The sequence below is a fragment of the Uranotaenia lowii genome, chromosome 2 (assembly GCF_029784155.1).
Source record: "Uranotaenia lowii strain MFRU-FL chromosome 2, ASM2978415v1, whole genome shotgun sequence".
Classification (NCBI taxonomy): domain Eukaryota; kingdom Metazoa; phylum Arthropoda; class Insecta; order Diptera; family Culicidae; genus Uranotaenia; species Uranotaenia lowii.
The window spans coordinates 236,177,414-236,194,547 of NC_073692.1; the positions used below are offsets into that span (position 1 = coordinate 236,177,414).

Consider the following 17,134-nt stretch of genomic DNA (forward strand, 5'->3'; position numbering starts at 1 on the left):
AACGCGCACTAAACACGAGATATCTCATTTTTTCGCTTGACGCGTGTGCGGTTTACTGAGATGCATAACTCAAATGGAGTATAGTTTATGATGAAACGTTATATACGCAAAAGCCCGCACCTTGGCCTTAACCACGGCCATAAGATTGCACAACCTGTGAATCAATTTTTATTTTTGCATGTAGGGTAAGTGAGCCTTAACTTGGCATGCTCCTTATCTTGGCATGCCAAAATGCATTTTGGTAATTTATATGTCAAACATATGCCTAAAAATATAAAATAAATCAAACATTCTGCATAGCATTTGTCCGCAATTGAATCCAAATAACTGCGTAATAATTTTTTTTCATATGACGAACTGGAAGTAAAATTACGATTTTCGCCAAAATTCTGAAATGAACCTACCTTGCTAGTGCATCTGCCACCTTCGGATCGATTTTAAAAACACACTTCCCTATGAAAAAATCACTAAAAAATACCGTTGGTTACAGCAAAACGTGGCAAAAAATATAAAATTATAACCTAATCCAAACAACGTACATATTTGATCTAAAATTGAAGAAAATATAAACATTTTTTTGGCCTAATCTTGGCATGAAATTCCACTAATTGAGGTTTGTATGTATGTGTGAGAACGAAATCAGCAGGCAGACGTTAGCCGGCAGCCGGCAGCCGAATCGTCGGGCGTTAGTGCACAGTGGTATGGAAATTTAAAATCGGTCGAAAGTTAAAAGAATGATTGAAATAACTTAAAAATACCATAAATGTATTTTGAACTATCATCAATTTATTTATCTCTCAAGCGTATTTGGCATCTTAGTTGGAATTATAATACTAAAAGTTTAGCTGCCTTTTTTTTTGGTAAATTTCTAGAACTTTTCCTCTCAACTTTTGAGCACGAAATCAACAGGATTCGGATCCGAATCGATATCTTGGATCTCAACGTTGAAGTAACTTTATCCATACCCAAAAAAAAATCTTCAATTGGAAATAAGGTTCAACGTATTTTGATTTCATTTTATTTGTGCTGGAGATGAACATTTGCTGTATATGTGTCGTTTTGAAAGGAATGGTTACAAAGTTCAAATTATGACTTTCTAAATATTATTATTATTATTATAATTTATTAGAGACCTTTTAACCACCCGGGTCATTCGGGTCTGTTTCTAAATATTATGTTTATTAAAAAAAGTAATTGCATTACAATGTTGAAAAATTATGTTATTAAGAGCTAAATTTTATTGTTTTTAATTTCATGTGAAATCAAAAATAATATTTTGACCAAGTTTGTTTTATATTATGGATCACTGTGCATCAGCAGAGGTGACGACGTTTGTTTTCTGTACACAGCAAGAAAAATTCGTGTAATTTTAGATTGAAAACGATGCACGAAAACGGAACATCGTTTATAATCTAAAATTACATCATCATTACATTGAGGCGTGTAAATTTAGACCAAAAACGATGCACGGAAAGAGAACAGCTTATTGTCGTGTAAAAATACACAGCGATGTAAAATTTTAGATTTTGTTTCGGAATACTTGCACTTTTATGGAATAATGAGATATGATGAGCCTTTTGAAAAGAAAAATTACACTAGTTTACTACTATTAAACATTTATTTAAAAAAAACATGAATAGTGAAAAAAACAAAGTACATCCACCATCACGAGCACCGCCATACTGGGGCATTCTGCTGATATTCTATCCGGTCAGCGTCACTGGGGGACCAAAGGGAATCCGTTCCGGACTGTCTCGGTCCTGATTCATACGTCACTGTCGGATGGATTTTGCTCAAAAATGCCTCGGATTGTTCAGGCAAATTCCTCTCCTGGCAATCAAATTCCGGATCCCTGCCAATGCCCTGCCGTCGCTGTAATCGAGAAACAAATAATTAATTTCAATAACATCATTTGTTTGTTTATTAATTAAAAAACCTACCACTTTTACCATAGAGATTATGGAGCTTCGTCTTGGAACGACACTCGGTTTCCGAAAAATGACTCGACTGGCAAATGGCACGAACAAACAGTTTCTGTCTATTTTAAATCAAACAGATATAATTTTACACTGCTTGTGATATAAATTTCATTGGATGCTTTATTTTTACATCACGGAATGTAAAATTATACCGAAACAATTGATCTTTATTCGCTTTTTGAAAAAAGACTAAAATTACATCGAAAGGAGTGGAAAACTACATCATTTTTTAATTACACTTGTGAAAAAATAGATCACTTGCGTTTTAGATTCCGTATACTTTTAGAAATTTTTTGCTGTGTAGGAAAAGGATATGCGAAGGAAGCGCTACCAAGTTTGTATGATGATTTTGCATGAGTGCGAGTGAGATGCAGCTTGAATTTCACCCAGCTTGTAAATTTGTTGTTCGCTTCCATTGGCTATAGTCCCCAAACGAACGAGTGAGATGCAATCTATTTCTATCAGGCTGGTTGGAGTGAGCGATAGTTTGTCTTGTTTTGCTATCCGGGTGTACGCCAAAGATTGCTAGAAAATTCCTAAGGGCGACATTTTAAATATGTAGGTACATATGATTCAAAGACTCGTTCGCTTACTTGAGTTTTAGCTTTAGCTTGCTTCTTGCCTCGGTCATAATGGTTTTTAAAATGTCTCTCCTCCTTTTATGGGAGTGGAATAAAAAAATAAGAACATTCACTATCGTATGTTAACTTCAATGGAAACAGATCTATCATGATTTAATTTTAAAAAAATGAACGAACGATTTGTTTACTCGGTTAATAAACATATTTATGTTAACCAATGCAATATTTTGGAACCTATTTGTTCTAGATTGTTATTCTGATAATAGAAATTTTAAACACACCAAAAACTGAAACAAACAAGTGAAACTTTTTTACGTAAGATTATAATTCTGCACGCAAATATCAATTCTAAAAATTGGTTGACATTTCGTACTTTCGACTTTTTGAAAACAACACAGAACATTGTTGTGCTTCCTTTCAGGATATAATCAACGAATTCGTGTGGGCTGTTGTTGTATTAGTGAGACAAATTTCTTCTAGAGGCGGCCAATTTAAGGAACTCATAAAGGGCCACAATTCGGAACGGGGGCCACAATAAGGAGCATTTCAATCAATAGTTTGATCAGGTTTATCTCAAATTATCCACCGCTTTAAAGCAAGGACATATTTTTACTACATTTCAGGCTAGTAAGCAATCATATTTGTCGAAGGACTTTTGAAGGTACACATTACAGGAAGACTACAATCATGGGAAATATAGGCCCTTATTCTGCGCCTCGAGTGACGTGACGATAGTAGAGTCACCCAGCAGTCGGTTTAGGTGAGGAACGTCACTTCGAATGAACTTGGTGAGTTCTTACCCTATTCTCGTAGTCACCGTGGGTGAGAATCGTCGCATTCGGGTGACGATTTTAGGTGACAATTGTCGGTACGTTTTCAGGTGACGACGAGATAGAAATGAAATGAAAATTTACGAAAATTACAGTAAAGCGGTGTTGTTAGTTGTTAGAAATCAATCAAAAAAATAAACCCAGCATGTTTTAAAGCTTTCATTTATCTATCAATTTGTAAACGACGAAATTTTCTTTTTATAAACGGGTTGGAGTTGAGCGGTTTTTGAGGGATTTCTGCTAAATTTTGCTGAATGAAATTCCAAACTGTTTGTTTCCGATAAGTTATTTTTGTAACATCTTTATTCGGCTCATACCTTTAGGATTTTAGGTGACGATTGTCGGTACGTTTTAGGTAGTGACGAGCAAGAAAAGAAATGAAAATAAATGATGCTGCTGCAGCCTTGTTGACTTCGATACCAGTGCTCGGTATTCCATAATCCCTATGATCTATTGGCGACCGGGCTGTGGGCTTATGATTTCCGGCATGCCACGGTGGTAACCTCGGGGAAAGCACCTAGATCGGCAGCACTAACTGAAAACAAAAAAAAAACACGTGAATCGCTTATATCTTGTAAAATGACACAAATCGGAACCTGTTCTGGCCAAGCATTTTAAAAGAAAAATTACCTTACTCACTTGAATCCGTCTGTTGGACACCGGTTGGTTGCAGCAGCAGCGTCGATTGTTATTTTTTTCCTCCTAGTTGGAGTTTCCGGTTTCAGCTTTCTCCGCTGAGGACGCACAAAAATGCCCGTTTTTTCGCTATAGTTGCTTGCTGTCACCTTATGACTCGTTGGTGGCCTTTTACGAACCGGAATTCTCACTAACAGCTTTAAAAATCTGTTTGGAAAATTCTAAGCGCGAACGAAAACAAATCAAATTCTACCATTTTGACAGATGTGTTCATTCAGTCACTCACCTCTGTCACTTTACCGACATCGACTCCGGGAATAAGGTGACAAAACTCACGGTGACTCCGAGGTGAGGTGACAATCGTCACGTCACGCGCGGCGCAGAATAAGGGTCATAGTCAACCATGCCTTAGGGGCCAAGTTCGGGTACATTTACCCTAAACCCACAATGAAGTATACTTTTACTAAGGTGGCGTAAAGAAACGCACATAAACGTCACTTCTGTCATGGTAACTATGTTTACGAAGAAAAAACTATACTTCTACTTTAGCAACGTTTCTTTCTCGTCACCTCTCTTTCCACCACATTGGTAAACCCATACTTTCTTCAGTTTCTCGACTGTCTTCACTACCTTAGGTCGTTTAAGATGGTGTTGCTTCATAATCTCCCAGTACTTCTCGATGGGGCGGACCTCCAGAGTGTTGGGAGGGTTGAAAATTTTGGCACGAAATTGACTTTATTGTCCGCATACCACTTCAGCACGTCCTTGGAGCATTGTCATGAGGCCAAATCCGGCCAGAAGATTGTTGGGACGTTGTGGGCCTTCAGGAGAGGAAGCAGTCGCTTCTGGAGGCACCCTTTCATGAACACCTGTCCGTTCATCGTGTCATGGGTCACGAAAGGTGCACTCTGCTTCCCCCACGTGCAGATGGCTTGCCAAATAAGGAATTTATTCGCAATTTTGGACATCTTCTGATCGCGGACATGCTCAGGAACGCTGAACCTTTCCTTGGCCGTGAACAACAGGTTGCCGGGGATCTGATTGAAGTCGGCCTTCACATATATTTCGTCGTCCATGATGCAGCATTCAACTTTCGTCAGCATGTTGAGGTACAACTTCCTGGCACGCGTTTTGGCGGACTTTTTCTTCTTCTCGTCGCGAATAGGGGCCTTTTGTACCTTGAACGTTCGAAGCCCAGTCTTAATTTTGGCCTTCTGGACAAAACTTCGGCTTAGGTGCAGCTTCTTAGCCACATCCCGAACGAAGGGGCGTCCGGGTTTCGGTTGAAGGCCCCAACTACGCGGTTGTGATTTTTATTAATTTTTTTTTGATATTTTGGATGTTCAGCACAAGAATAGGCTATCAGCACCTTAAGTTCTTTTGTTAATACATACAAAATTAAATATTTTAACTTTATATCTTCATGAGTCGCTGATATAACATTTAAACGTAATTTTTACAATTTATAAAAAGTATAACAGATTTCTAATTAATATTTACAAAAAGTATCTAGATTATAGCTGTAACTGTGTGTGTTTTCCTGTCATGACATAAGATTTTTCAGTGTCGTAAAATATGCAGACGAAGGAAACACTTTAAAGAGATCGATAATGATTCTAGGATGAAATATCCATGTCACTTATGTTTTCACCTATCATTATTGATTTTCTTACTATCTCTCCTAAAACTGCCAAACTACTTGTGATGTTAGGTTCTATATTTTTGTCGGACATAGTGTCCGTGTTGGCTTCTTGATAACTGTTTTCTTTTCTGCTATCTACACTATTTTGATCATCTTTTAACTTATCTTGCGTTTCCTCGAAAAATTTTTCTTCTGCTGTTCCAGTTGGGTTACTCGAAGTGAGTGCCGGCGACACTAATGCTGCTTGCGACGCTGCCGTCGCCGATCGTTCCGTTTCCATCACTGAAAATCGAAAATACCCAAACTTGAGAACTGCCACCCGCCGAACCTAAGTTCAAGATTGACAACTTAAGTTTGTGAAAAAATCACAGCTTGCCAATACGCCAAACTTGTCCTTCAAGCGGACAACTGTTTTTTTGGGGGGTTTTGTTGTAAGCGCATCTGATTCTGTTACCTCCATCGTGGCAGATTTAGGTTTGGGGGGTTAGTTCAAAGCGATGAACTGTTTTTTTTGGGGGATAAGTTTTATTCCCGCTTCATTCGCAGAATGTCTCGCATATACGATGATGTAGCTGCCTCTCTCAACAACTCTCCGGTGGTCGAGCGGTTAGCATCCTGAGATGGTAATCGCAAAGCCATCGTAGGTATGGGTGTGATTCCCGTACCTGCAGTTATTTTTTTTTATTTTGATTTCCATTTTATTGCGGTATCAGATTTTGGGGGATGAGTTCTCCTTTAAGAGCTTAACTTTGGGTTATGCCACCAATAGCCAAACCTGTAGGGAGGGAGTTTCATTCGGGTTGGCGGGGAAAGTTCTCAAGTTTGAGTATTTTCGAGGTTCAGTGATAATTTCCTGTTGTGGCGTCGGGGTGCTTGCTGTGGTTTCATGGTTTGATGAATTGATTGATGGCGTCGATGCTGTTACTCCTGTCGATGATGATGAAGTCGTTGGAATTTCTTGTGTGTTCATGATACAGGGCTCATTTTGATGCGTCGAATTGCGGGTGACTTGAGCGAATGTTCTGGAGACACGTGGAATAACTACATCGGGAACTTGTTGACGTCGTCTTAGTCGGGCTTCTCGGACACTCACACGATCTGTAACTCGAATTTTTTGTATTTCGAGTTCATCTTGAAATACAGGGCATTCTCGGCTAAAGGCGCTATGGGATCCTCGGCAGTTAACGCATTTTTCTGGTCTTCGGCATGGATCGGTGTCATGATAAAGATCGGCACAGTTACCACATATTTGATTTCCACGACATTCGAGTTTCTTATGTCCATAATTCAGACATTTTGTACATCTCATCGGGTTTGGAACATATTGTTGCACTCGACATGTGTAAAAACCGACGTTGATTGATGATGGCAGGAAGCTCAAGTTGAAAGTGAGGATAAAAACAGAAGTATCCTCCAATTCACCTTTCTTGTTTTTTCTCTGAATACGTTTAACTTCAACCACGTGTTCATCCTTGAGACCCTCCAAAATTTCAGGATCTTTCAGAAATTTTAGATCGTAGCAGCTGATCGTCCCTTTAGTCTTATTTAGAGTATCGTGTTCTTGGATGCTGACTTTTATTGTTCCAGCCAAATTGTCCTGTTTAAGCAGTTTCATTGCCTGGCTCCTATCGACGGTTTTCAAAAGCAACTTGCCGTCACGAAGCCTGCTTATACCGACATTGGGGGTAATGGCGTCCAGAGCTTTCCTTATAAAAAATGGTGATACGTTGCTCATTGTGGAATTTTCATCCTTTCGTGTGAGTACAAGGTACCGGGGACCGTTGTCAGTTCGACCGTCAATCTTCGCCATCTTCAGAAACGAATCTTCCCTGTTGGAATCTCGTTTAGCAAACCGTTTGTTTCTTTTCTCTGGTGGTTTATTGAATAATTCGTCATCGTTAAGAACTGAATATCGGGAACCAAACATCCATGATGCTGGTCCCCCACCGGGGTCGTCCGCCATGTATCTCACCACTCAAAGACGATTTTTTTTATCTCAACAGAACAAAAGCTTTTCGAATTAACAAAGACGACTATAAAAAAACTCGTACAATCGATCTCAGCAAAACCACGTCTGTCTTGATCGAGAGGTAAAACCGAACTGTTGTGATTTTTGGTGTTGTACGGATTACTTTTTCCTTAACTTGTGGGCTTCCGATCGGTGGTCAATCGTTCCTCGAACCGCTTAATCACTCGCGACACCGTGGAATTCACGATTCCCAACGTTTCAGCGATGGAACGCTGCAAGAGATCCTTGTTTTCGTGATGAATGCGCAAAATTTTATCACGCACGAGCTGTTCTTTCGACTCCATTTCCGCGAGTTTTGATCAGAGGACTAGCAGGATGTAAACAATGCACTATGAACTAAATCCACCCAAATTTTCATAAAATTCTACCCAACGGTTAAAAAGTTTCAGCAATTTCATAGTGTGGCAATTTCATCGTGGACACCCTTTATTCCGCAATTGACCGAGTTTTGTTCAAAGGTCAAAAGTATGGTGCTTGGGATTAGCATTTTGCTTCTTCTTGACAATGATACGATGCGGGACAAATGGTCTTGTGCGGCTAGAAAGTTATCTCAAATCACGCTCTTGGCTCATTTTCAACACCTTTCATGCTTCCTTATCTAATCTACCCGTCTATAATTTGCATTATTTTATCATAAACCAGCGGTGTTAATCTGTTAACACATTTCATGGTATTAGAGTTCATTTTAACGTCCGTGGACTTACAAAATATCCTTAATCTAGATTTTAGGGTGGCGGGATTCGATTCCTGGACCTCTGGCTTATAAGCCAAAGACGTTCGCTATTAGGCTAAACGACCATAAATATGACAAAAATTGACTATAAAATGACAAAACATAACAAAAACATGAGACAATGATTTGCTAAATGTGATAAAAATATTACAAAAGTATTGCACAATTTTGACAATACAATAACAAATCAAGACAAAATAAAACTAAATTATGGCAACTTTACTTGGCTGGTTCCGCAGTTACTTAACTGGACGTAAATTGACAGTTCGCACTGGAGACCCTCTCTCCAGCCAGTTCTCTGCTTCCTCTGGTGTGCCCCAAGGTAGTCACTTAGGACCGATTATCTTCTTAATCTATTTCAACGATGTGCTCACACTCCTTGACGGCCTTGACTTTGTTATGCTGATGATCTTAAACTGTTCTATGCCATAGACGGTCAGGACGACATTGATTTTCTGCAAAATTAGTTAAATCTTTTCGCACAGTGGTGCGACATCAACTGCCTGCATTTGAATCGCAGTAAATGTTCAGTCATCAGTTTCTCTCGAAGACGGCAGCCTTTTTGCGCGGAGTACTTCTAAGGAGATGAGTCCATTGCACGGGTTGACCACATCAATGATTCGGGCGTAATACTCGACCGTAAGCTGGAATTCAAAACACATACGAACTACGTCGTCGATAAAGCTTCTAGAAGCCTCGGATTTTTATTTCGAGTGGCCAAGGAATTCAAGGACGTGTATTGCCTGAAGAGCCTGTATTGCAGCATAGTTCGATCCATCCTCGAATACGCCTCAGCTGTCTGGTGTCCTTACTACCAGAACAGTAATGAGCGGCTCGAGGCTATCCAGAGACGCTTTTTGCGTTATGCCCTCAGACACCTTAACTGGCAATACCCGTTCCACATGCCAAGCTACGAACATCGATGTCGTCTTATAGACATGGATACTCTTCAAGCCCGAAGAAATGCAACACGAGCTTCTTTTGTCGCCGATCTACTGTCATCGCGTATCGATTGTCCTTCGCTACTGGAAGCTATTCCTCTTAGTGCGAGACCCCATGGACTGAGAAACCAGGACCTTCAACTGTATGTCCCCATTCGATTGAACAACTATGGAGCCAATAGTGCATTCATCGGTGTAATGAAAACGATCAACCGTTTTTCCAAGCATGAAAGATGCGAGATTTGTCATATTTTTATCATTTTGTCATAATTTTACATAGTTTGACAGCATGTTTGTCCCTTTAATTTCAATTTTTTGTCATATTTTGATCATAGTTTTGTCATATTTCTCTTATTTATTTTATTGTCATTTTATTGTCGTATATTTCGTTCCACACGCTTCCCCAGGGTTCTTCTCGCCAACCAGAACACTCATTTCTCAACCTTTCCACCCCTACCCACTATTTGGAAAAGAGGTTTTTTTATCAAAATCCTTCAAAAATAGAATTCTTAGCAGTAATCATTCAACTTTCACAAGTCTAGCGCGTTAAACAAGCTTTGTCATTTTTCAACTTAACTTAATGATAATAGAATGGAACCTTTTTCACTTTCAACAATGTTTGCTTGATACTGAAAATGAAGATCGGATAATCTCATGAACCTTCAAAGAGCCTGAATGTATACTGACCACCGCACACAGGGGAAAACGATGCAAAAAGGTGATCAAAATTGTTTACGTCAAAACGGAGCGTTTTAGACCCATAGTGTCTTCGAGACATTTTACCTGCACTCAAAGCACTTTAAAATGAACTTGGGATAAAAATGATTCAATCACCAAGCCGTGATATTGAAAAATGATTTCAGACAGCTACAAAATAAACAACTTAACGTTGTAAACTCCATGTTTTTATAACGATGAAACCTGTCTCATTCTAATGCAACCAAAAAATGAACCGAACTCATCCGAACTAGAAAGATACAGGTGTTCGAAAACAGCTATTTTTTCTTAGTTTTTCCAATCTAACTCGTTTCAGTCTGAATATTTTTACTAAGTGTATTCCACAAAACTGTTCAATTTTGATTGACTCAAAACTCTTTCGAACACAATAAGCTCGACCTGAAAAGATATCGTCAAAAAAATGAAAATTTTGAATAAAAAAAAATTTTTTTTTATTTTGAACCCTTCTAACTTTTTTTTGGGTTAGCTTACGTTAGCGACGTTGATGTCTTCTACAAAATTGCTTCTGAATTTAATTGCTTGGTGATTGAATCATTTTTATCAAAAGCTAATTTTAAAGTGCTTTGAGTGTAGGTAAAATTTCCCCAAGATAGTTGTCGTGACTGATCAGACCTTTTTTTTCAGCATGCTAAAACCAACGCGTCCAGAAGCCATTTTTTTCTTTTCAAATTTTTAGTTTCCGCTCTGACGATCTGCGTACATCCGTACTTCATTACATCTTTCTACTAACTGCAGACGTGAAGAAACACGCGCCACGCGGCCACGCACGACTTGGCTTCTCCCACTCTCTCGTCCCGTGAACATTCTTTGAGTTCTCAAAGAGCACTTGCTCTCTTTCTTTAGTGAGGTCTAAACCGTTCACACTGTAAAATAACATTCCCCATTTTGTTTTAATATTAATAATCGTCTATGCTCACACAGTGACATTAACTAATTATATCATCATCAATATTATTAACTACCAATATTTCCTACATTCGCCTTCACCCCTACTATTGTTTCCTCAACCTCTGTTTAGGAAACAATATTGAATTTTGAAATATAATCGGTACTTCAGATATTATTTCAAACACTGTTATAAATATTTGTATTCTAAAATTCTTCAAAGGTTCAAATATTTTTATTATTTTTTTCTTACTCTTAAAAACTTCTTACATTATCAGATTATCACCCTTTTGAAATAAAGAATATTTTCTAAATATTTTATAAAACTGATTAACGTAGTCACTGTATAATACTGATTTATGCGGGTTGTCCTTAAATGGACTGTCGAACTGCTGAGTTATTTCCACACATGCTCCAAAAATGGAGAACCCGAAAATGATAAAAACCTTTTATCGATGCTAAATTTTCTATTTATACATTTTTTTTTGTCTTTCGGATTATTGTAGGTGGAATAGGAATTAATTTAAAAAAAAAGTAAATGGAAATTAAAGAGTAGCTAACATATGTCAGTCATTCGATCCACAATATTCATTTTTCGGAAAAATATTTCCATAATATGTTTGTTTGAAAGTTTTTAAACATGTTTACAAGTACGATCTACATCAATTATTTAGAACCATTCTCATTCATCTACGGAATAATGTCTACATCATGTTTAATATCGGAATAAGTTTTCAAATACAAAACTTTAAATACTTCTACATGTAGAATGACAACCGCTCTCAATATTATTTTTATTGCATTCTATTAGGTATAAAATAATCGCTCTCATTGTACAGGATTGAAACTGTGTAATTAAAGGTTATACTCTTTTAAAACGATGGCAAATATTTGCTTCTGAATCAGAACTTAACATTACTACAATACCCATCAAATCTTAATACCTAAATGGAATCAATTTTGTGTGAAATAAACTATCAGTGTAACTAGAACGTGCGTATATAAAGAAAACAAAACTAGAGATGCCACGTTTATATTGTATAGGATTATTAAATTTCATTTTGAATTATTAAAACACTGCAAAAACTTTTATACTTTATACTGCTCTAAAAAAAATTACATTCGTAATTCGCCCATAATTAATTTTGACTATAATGGTTTTGACATTCAGTAATGATTTAAAACTGATTAATCGTGCCACAATATCGCTTGTAATTTAAATAAGCTAAATTAAAAACTTTGTAACGTTATGTAACTGAGACGTTACCATTTGTTATTTTAAGGCCTTTTTTAACATTGCTCGATTTATCACAATCGCAAAACTATATACGTGAGTAGTATTTACAAGAACGCCACTAGCCGTTAACTGATTTGGCCTTTGATGCCGAACAATAATCATAACTGCCTGTCAACAAAAAAACGAGTTTTGTTCCTTAAAACGAGTTTTGATTCTTGGAACGTAAACGTAAGTTTCCATTACAGAATTATAAAAAAATAATCATGACCTGATTCAGCACGAAACTTGATATCACTATGTAATTTACATAGATTAACATCTTATAATCATTCTAGCTTTGAATCTTCGTTTTTTTGTCTATTTTTAACAAAAAGCTCTGAAAGTTTCAGGTTGCGGATATTTTGACAAACATTTTGTTCCTAGTTAGTTATTCGATATTTATTTGGCATCCCTGAACCTGATGGTAATCGCTGATTCACAAATATCTGGAGCAAAACAAGGAAACGTAAAACTCCTTCGTTTGCTTGAAGTTGTTAAAAAGTGTATTTCTGAAATATTATATCCTGTGTAGTTGTGAAAATTTGATTTCTAGAACAGTATCCGCTTGTTCACTGTTAAATGTCAGGCTAAATCAATTTGTTTGTTCGAGAATATCACAAGGTGATTATAACGAGAAGATATTGATTAGAAAATTACTCTTAACATAACGATATAATGTTTTTTTTTACTAAAGTTTTAATAATCGTTCTAGATATTCTTTATACATGAAGCACGATCAGTCTTCCAGAGGACCAATTATTTCCTTTGCCGTTAAGATCACACGAGCTGTTCTGAGTTTGTTTTTTAAACGAAGATATACAAAAGGAAGTTTTTTTCAACACCACTAGAAAAATCATGGATCCTATACTGTGGCTAATGAATGAATTCGAATGTCGCTTAATTATTCGGGTAAAACTCAGGAATCACAACTTCTAGGAAGTTTCTCTGTGTTTCTGCCAGCGATGACGAATCATTTTCTCCAGCACTTTTTGTTATGTATCAACAGGGCCCTTCTCTTGGCTTCGGAATCTTTGATTGCGTCCAGATCTTCTGGGTTTTGCTCTCGAAATGGTTGAATAGCCAATGAAAGATATCGTTACGCCAGCTCACACATTTCTCTTTAACTCCTAAACGGTCCGAGCTGAGTTCAACACAATTTAAAACCGTCTCTAATCAAAAATGGTGCTGTTTTAATCTACTAAAATTTCATCATAACCATATGAAGCCCTTCGTAACTGAAATTAAAATCGACTATACCATATTTTACATTATCTCCTTGATAAGGTTTTCCTTTGAGAATTCATACAATTACTAATTCAGAATACATTATACAATTCTTTACACCACAGACTTTTATTCATTCTTCTTACAAAATATACCCTCGATATAAATCGGTAATTACTATCCCAAAGCTATAATGATAGTAATTAGTATGTTATGCGAATTCAATATGGTCCTTGCAACTAATATTTTTTATTACGCCTGAAATCTTAGAAATATTTTTGCACAATCATCTGAGGGAAACCTCAACCTGGAGATTACTTATCATCAAAATCCTCTCTTAAAACCGGTAAATATAAAATTCGATTTTTAAATACAAAAATAACATCATTTTCCATCTTCAGTGTCAACACTTGAACCAAATATGATATTAGCAATAAGGTGCGACTTCTTTTTGCGACTTTTGTTTTTGTTTTATATCGTAACAAGCGAATTCGTCATTTCATGACACCATTACATAAATTTTAAAACAGTCAGTCTTATTGATGGATTTATTTATGTATTTCATTTTTTTCTTCTTAATCCTACCTCTCGTTACACGAACGTTCGTACCAATTAAAAATCCCTTAAAGTTTTATCTCTGGATTGGGTTATGAATGGAATTTGAGTTATAAGCAATATACTTTTTGATCTGAAACTAACAATCCAATAATGTAACCTTATTTTTTTTTTTTTAAATTCCGCTGATTCATTTTATAGATGAACATACGTAGTTCTCATAAAAACTTGTTTTTTTTTGCCATTATTTGCTAATTTTAAAATTGATGTAATATTTCGGTATACTCCCTCAAACTCATGATCCGTTTTTCAAGAAAAATTTGAAAATTTGAGAGAAATTTAAATAAAATAATGAATCTAAGAAATTCTAGCAAATTTGCTTGATCTTGCTAAATCACGCTCGTATATTTAGGGATATTCGAAAATTGTCCTGGCGTAATAAAGCGATTCCTTTAGTTTTTTACCAACTTATTTATATCTTTAAAGGCTTTTTCTCACCATAACTGGACTATTCAATTACATACCTTGTTTTTTTTTGTTACATCACTTTGAAACCAAAAACAAAGCTTGTTTAAAAAAAAACAAGCATGGTCTTGTTTGTCAAAGATTCTGAATTTATTATTCTTTCAATCTTGTTCAAATATCCTGAACCATAGTCAATAGAATAACCTTATAAGAAACATCCATTCTTCAATCGTAATTGTTAATAGACACTACCTGTTACCTTTTATTCTATTTTTTTTTAGGACTATTATTAATTTCCGTCTTCATCTAAGACTTGGTAAACCTTTGGGACCGTTATAACTTTTCAAACGTTTTACTTAATTTAATTACTTGTTTCACGTATCCCCTGTACCCACATTTAAAGATTTGTATCGACCTTAAGAGAAGTTTTGCATCATAATGGTACTATTATTTAAATATCCATTCGTTTTTTTTACATTTAGGAATAATACAAACTCAATAATTTACTATAAACAATCTTTGTTTTAATCTTTAACCTAGAATCTTTAATATAGAAAATAAACGTCATTCCCATAGCTCTGTTTTTTAATAAAATAAATTATTCCGGCAACCACGGTTTTTCATAATAATATAATTTCTGTTTGGAACGGTAATTATTAACATACCACACATCTATAAAAATTGTTATGTTCTATTATTCCAATATGATCCTTGCAGCTGAGATTCTGTTGAGTTTTTTTTTTTAACGTTTACCATCATACGCCTTTTTTCTAAATTTCATTTAATAGCTATTATTCTATCTTTTAGGACTTTTATGCTTTCCAGTGGACTTATGTATATTTATATTTTGTATCTTTCAACCCTTCCAAGACTTTTGGACTTTTAACCCTTACCCTTTGAGGACTTTCTCCACCTCAACGGGACTTTAATTTTTTTTTTTAAATCGTTTTTCATTTTCGGGACTTTCATTAACCTTTACCCTTTTAAGACTTTCTCCACCTCAACGGGACTTTAATTTTTTTTCAAATCATTTTTCATTTTCGGGACTTTCATTAACCCATGAGGACTTAATTTATAATTTATGAGCGTTATGATTAACCCTTTGAGGACTTTCAACACCTCAACGGGACTTTACTTTTAATCGTTTTTCTTTTACGGAACTTTCATTAACCCTTACCCTTTGAGGACTTTCAACACCTCAACGGGACTTTAATTTTTTTTTTTTAATCGTTTTTCATTTTCGGGACTTTCATTAACCCTTACCCTTTGAGGACTTTCTCCACCTCAACGGGACTTTAATTTTTTTTTCAAATCGTTTTTCATTTTCGGGACTTTCATTAACCCATGATGACTTAATTTATAATTTATAAGCTTTATGATTAACCCTTTGAGGACTTTCAACACCTCAACGGGACTTTAATTTTTTCTTTTCAAATCGTTTTTCATTTTCGGGACTTTCATTAACCCATGATGACTTAATTAATAATTCATACGCTTTATGATTAACCCTTTGAGGACTTTAAACACCTCAACGGGACTTTTTTTTTTATCGTTTTTCTTTTTCGGGACTTTCATTAACCCTTACCCTTTGAGGACTTTCTTCACCTCATCGGAACTTTCATTTAATTTTTTTTTCAAATCGTAATGAAATCTTAATCGCTAATGAAAGTAGCCCATGAAGACTTAATTTATAATTCATATATAATAAACCTTTTGAAACTTTTAAAAACCTCAAGGGGACTTTTTTTTATACCGTTTTCCTTTAAGGATTTTTATTAACCCTTTATTAATAATTCAAGCTTTTGTTTAAATTTTTTTTTCCAAATCGGGGCTCCAAATCGGGGCTTTTTCAATATCGTTTTTCCTTTTTTTTTTTGGGACTTTTGTTAACCCTTAAGGACATAATACTAAATTCGTGTTATGAGATTAACCCTTTCAAGACCTTCTGCACCTCAACGGATCTTTTTTATCATTTTTACTTTTTCATTCAAGACTTCCATTATTCCATTATGACTTAATTCAAGCTTTATGATCATCCCTTTTGAGGACTTTATGTTTCACAATGGGACTTTCAATTCGTTTCTCCTTCGGGACTTTCATAAATCCTAAAAACTTAAAATTTTATTTTATCTTTTTTTTTCTTGTGTAACCCTTTGAGAACTCTTCTACTCAACAGGATCAACAATATATTTGTTAAATTTTCTTTGGAATAGCCAAGCTTTATGAACTCTGTTCTAAATATTATTCTGTAATATAAAAATTTTAAAGTACAGTCTACTCCCCACCGCGACTTTGATTAGAAACTAGTTTCAAATAGCTTCGCCTTGTAGGACCTTTGTTAACCCGCAAGTAGTTTATGCCAAGTTTTATTCTGTAATGCATCACCTTTTCCCGGACTTTCCTCAACGCAACGGCACTATGTTTTTTTTTAAATTATTTTCAGTTCAGTATCTTATTGAAAATTCTAATAAATTATTGTGAGAAGTGTGTTTAATGATTTGGTGCAGATCATTGCTAATATTACTTTAAAAAAACTTCAATTTACCTTTAGAGAACTCGGGATGAATTATCTATCCAATTATACATTTATAACCACATGGAAATCTGAATTATAATCAAC

At 35.7% G+C, this 17,134-nt stretch overlaps 1 protein-coding gene across 5 annotated transcripts in view; it reads left to right on the plus strand.

Moving 5' to 3' along the window:
• The window catches only part of LOC129749208 (sodium/potassium/calcium exchanger Nckx30C-like), a 435,468-nt gene that overhangs the window by 408,971 nt on the left and 9,363 nt on the right, over positions 1-17,134 (plus strand). The window lies entirely within an intron of this gene.